The 4,463-nt window shown below is 38.4% G+C and overlaps 1 long non-coding RNA gene across 2 annotated transcripts; it reads left to right on the forward strand.

The window, feature by feature from the left end:
• Positions 1–417: 417 nt before the first annotated feature.
• Positions 418–4,237, forward strand: LOC111637418. 2 transcript variants are annotated; one of them, XR_002758692.1, is made up of 5 exons: positions 418–922; positions 996–1,075; positions 1,156–2,311; positions 2,377–2,477; positions 2,549–4,237. It is a non-coding gene; the product is annotated as an uncharacterized LOC111637418 (long non-coding RNA). The 2 variants fall into 2 exon arrangements; XR_002758691.1 differs by having other exon boundaries at positions 418–1,075.
• The last annotated feature ends 226 nt before the right edge of the window (positions 4,238–4,463 follow it).

The raw sequence follows: 4,463 nt of genomic DNA on the forward strand, positions 1-4,463 counted from the left end.
TTTTATAGCGACGATGGAGAAGGCACACACAAGCAATTACTTTCATGTCCATTTCCAAACTGAACCAATGCAAACGGTCGTCGAACGCCAAGCTAAACGCGCGGTGTGTATGCTGCTAACGCGCGTTTAACGCAACGCAAAACGCCTAATGTGTACGTAGCCTAACGGAAGTATGAAATTGATTAACCGATCAAATTAAGAATTTAAGGGAGAGCTTCTTTAAAAAAGGAGAAAGAATGGTTGCTTCTCCCTGGTTCGTCTGTTTATCCTCTATATCCTCCTCGGAATTCATTTTCGTTCCGCCGTATTATAAAGGTATTTCGTTTTTTGTTTTTTTTTTAAGTATTAACTTTATCCAGTTTGATATTACATTAACACGCGCAACGTGCAACTCCGACGGCGACTGAGGAATCTTTCCGAAATGCGAAATAATGGTGGGTGAAATAAATCGAAATCGTAAGAATTTGATTTATTTCATCCGATGGCCAAAAATAGACGAAAAAGATATTTATCAACTTATTCGAACGAATTTCGTGCAATTTTCGAAGATCGTCGAGCCTCAAGATGTAGAATTTAAGAATGTCGTCTTTTTCCTCTCTACGGTGCACATTCAACATGATGTAACTGCAGAAGATAATTTATTCATTAAATTCCGAACACAAGAAAATGATTAAAGCAAAATAAAAAAAATTTATAAATTAATTCATTAAAAAGTAAAATTGATCTTTATTATTTTTATTCTTACGAAATTCGAACATTGTTTACGCATCTTTTAACGTTTGTTCGAAATTCGTCACACGTGACACGATTTGCAGTTCGTTTCTGTTTATCGTTCGAGTCGAATTTGCGTTTCTTGCACTCTTAAATTGTGTGCTGTTTTGCCGTTTGCGGAGTTTTCTAAAGAAGGTAAAAGAATTTTTAGGTAAGTCTTAGTTAGGTAAATTCTTACCTTAGACGTAAGAATTTATTTAATATTCCGAAAGTATCGTTGCCAGAAAACATCTCGGTTCAACGTTTGATGGTCGGCCGTTTCCGCTTTCGATTCGAATCTTTTAGATTTAATCAGGGAACTGCGGTGAACATTTTGCTTTACTCGTCGACGTATTTTAAGCTTTTGTTTTCACTCGATTAATTGCAATTTTTTTTTTTTTACAGAATGAAGAGTGGTTCCGCTCTCGGACTCTTATCGCGCCCGAAGAGACGTTCGAGGACCGGGCGCTCGACCGTGTCTCTTCCCAATCGATTTGTTCGGTGCTGAAAGAGACCGTCGAGCAAAGGACAGCGGGTTTCCCCGCTACCTCTTGCTCGATGGTCTCTTGGAAGGTGGTGTGGCATACACCTCCCCCAAATGCGTGTGGCGTGGCATTCTCCCTGAGTTGGGATATTGCGACGCTACACTCTGGGTCCATTGAACTTGGCCAAGGTCTCCGGGGATCGGCCAGCCACAGATCTTGTGGCTGGCCGATCCCCAAAGACCTTGCCACATGATCTGTGGCTGCCACAGATCTTGTGGCTTTATTGTGGAGGATATAGAAACTGACAGCTTGTCCGAGTTGTCACTTCCCGTTTTCTCGCGTTCTGCCTCTCCGTCCGCCACGGGACGTCACTGCCTTCAGGAAGTCGAAGGGGAAAGAATGGGAGGAGAGAGCTGCCGAAGTTGAGGAATTTATTTGTTTGTTTGGTTGGTTAAGTTACGGCAACGCAACACTTGGGCGATCTGCCTAGGGGATGCCTTGCGAGAGGTCTTTTTAAGGGTAACTGGTCTCGTATTCAGGCGTTACAGACATGGAGAAAACCCGAAAAACTTCAAGTGGCCAGCCTGTCCTGGCAAGGCGGGAACTCACAACCGAACTTCCAGTGTTCAGGGAACGAAACCGCTTGGCCACTGGTGGGCCCCGAAGTTGAGAAAGTGTCGGTGGTTTTGTTGCTGCGGACGGCTGCGGTTCCATTGGCCTAGGCGGTAATCCTCTTCGATTTTCCCCAACTCGTCCTTCTGCACAAGCATGCGACATTCTTATCGGATTCAACACTTTTCATTCGGACATGACATCTTTTCCTGGACGTAACCATCTCTTATCCGGGTGTGATCACGGACTTGCTCCCAAAAGTGACATTCGGTCGACGACAACGGTGACTCCCGATTGTGACCACCCGGACGTGAAAGTCTCACCGGCCGCGACATGCCGACATTCGGCCAACCTCTCTTCCTAAACAGGCTTATGAGGATTGGTTAGGTTAGGTTAGAATAGGCTAGGTAAAATCCTTTGCTCCTCTCATGACACTGTTCGGGAAGAAAGACTGTCTGATAAAGGTAATAATGTTGACCTTAGATAATAAATGAACTTCTCGCTTTCTCACTGTCTTTGCGTTTTCTAGGATAATTTGAGAAGGAGAAAAATCTCTCTCCCCAACTTTACCACGAAGAGGGCGAAGTGGCCATTTATCATAAAAGTGAATATTTCCCGAAATCTCCGATAGTAAGAACTCTCGTTTTCTTTATTTACTCATCTTATTATCGTATCGTAATTTACTATTTTTCTGATTTTAGACATGCCGACAGAAAGATTACTTGAGTCACGGACACGGACACAACAGCACACGAAGATATACACCGTTTAACAGTTACTCGAATTCTCGAACTCACGCACTTACACGTCAAGCGCCTCGTTCTGTGTAATTCGACACAATGAAACAACCAGAACACTCGCTTCCCACAAATCCAACCCCTGGGTCCTCGTCCCGGGAAGTAGAAACGTCAATTTTAAAGATTAATTAAAAGACTTTAAATTGGTGGCCGATAAACTTGCATCAATTAAATGGAATTTCAGATATTCGCATCAATAATCGTATAGTGATAAATTTTTCTATTAAGGTAGGTTTGTTCTTCCACGGCATCTACCAACAACAGCGTAATACGTTTGTAAATTTTCTAAAAAGTAATTTTTCGAGCTGCTTTCGAATTTACATAAGCCACTACTTCCCTCAACAAAAGTATGAGGTAGTCCTATCTTACGGTAGGAAACACAACACTAATTTAAAATAATTAGTGTTATTAAACATCCTATAAATACTTTTAATTTTTAATTTGTTTATTTAACTTCGCTGGTAACCCTCGATGTTAAATGTATCCACCATTTTTTCAACAAATTTCCCGTGAGTCAATGCGCGACGTTCACTGAGTCACGTGATGTTGTGAACATGCGCCGCAACGATTTTTTCTTGGAGTTAAAACGTAAACCGTAAACTTCTGCTTGCCGTGTACAAGTAACGTTTGAACTGCGCCGCAACCTCTCTATTGATTAGACTGTTTGTTTGTTGCTTACAATTTGTGTTCATTTTAAAATAATTTTGGGCGTTTTCGTTAAGAGGAAGAAAACGGAGTCAAAAAATTAATAGTTAAGCCTGTATATATGTTATTAATATGGAATGTCTTCGGGATTCCTGAGAACTCTGAATCAGGAAGAAAAGGGAATGATGAGAATTATATAATCTAATTATGGAAATGTATAGAAATGTTAAACCATGTGTTAGGATATATTTAAAGTGTTACTAATAAAAGAAATTTAGGATTTGAGGTGGCTTTGGAGTTTATCAAAGCCCATATTTTATTTATTTGTTTATTTATTTATTAATATTAGGTAAATTATTGTAGTTTGCAGTGAGAAAAGAGCTATGATATATGTTATTCACAATTTATATTGTGTTTATTGATGAGATAGAGATTAAAGTTGAGCCAAAAAAAATTAGGAACAGGTCGGAGAAGGGGGATTAAAAGTCAGTAGATTTAACCCTTGAATTTCAAATATACGCTGCCAGAGGAAAAAGAGGAAATTCCAACTATTTAGACAACATATTCAAGATAGTTACAGACACATAATAACAGAGATGATTAGAGGGTGATGAGTTAGAGGTTGACAAATAAAATAGGTAAATGTAGGATGGCAAGAGTTCAGACAGTATTATTAGATAGTGATAGTGATTAGTGATGACATGGAAGCTAAAAGAAAGACATGTTAGATATTCTACTTTTGATAGTGCAGAATATTGTATAAATTACCAAACTAAGTTATGTAGAGCCAACGTGTGTTATAAGAAATATAATTTCTCATGTCAAAAATACGAAACTATTTCATCCCAAATACTATTTCTCACTATACTAAATCAAGTAAAACTGTATAGCACACTTTACGTAGTGTTAAAGTTAATAAATTATTTAAAAAATAGTTTGTATCTGAATTAAATTTCTATGGCTATTTAAATGTATCAGAGAATAAGCTATGGTTTTCCTAATTGCCATACATATGTAATAAAACAAAACAGTAAAATGCAAATTTATTTACTTACTTTATCATTACCTATTTATTTAACAGATATATTATACATTACGTACAAAACTTTCATTCACAATATGCAGCAATATAACAGTTTTAAGCATTTTAAAAGAGCTTCTTGTCTTGAAAATT

This window comes from Centruroides sculpturatus, unplaced genomic scaffold (genome assembly GCF_000671375.1).
Source record: "Centruroides sculpturatus isolate CEXI.00-Female unplaced genomic scaffold, Cexi_2.0 scaffold172, whole genome shotgun sequence".
In the NCBI taxonomy this organism is placed as follows: Eukaryota; Metazoa; Arthropoda; class Arachnida; order Scorpiones; family Buthidae; genus Centruroides; species Centruroides sculpturatus.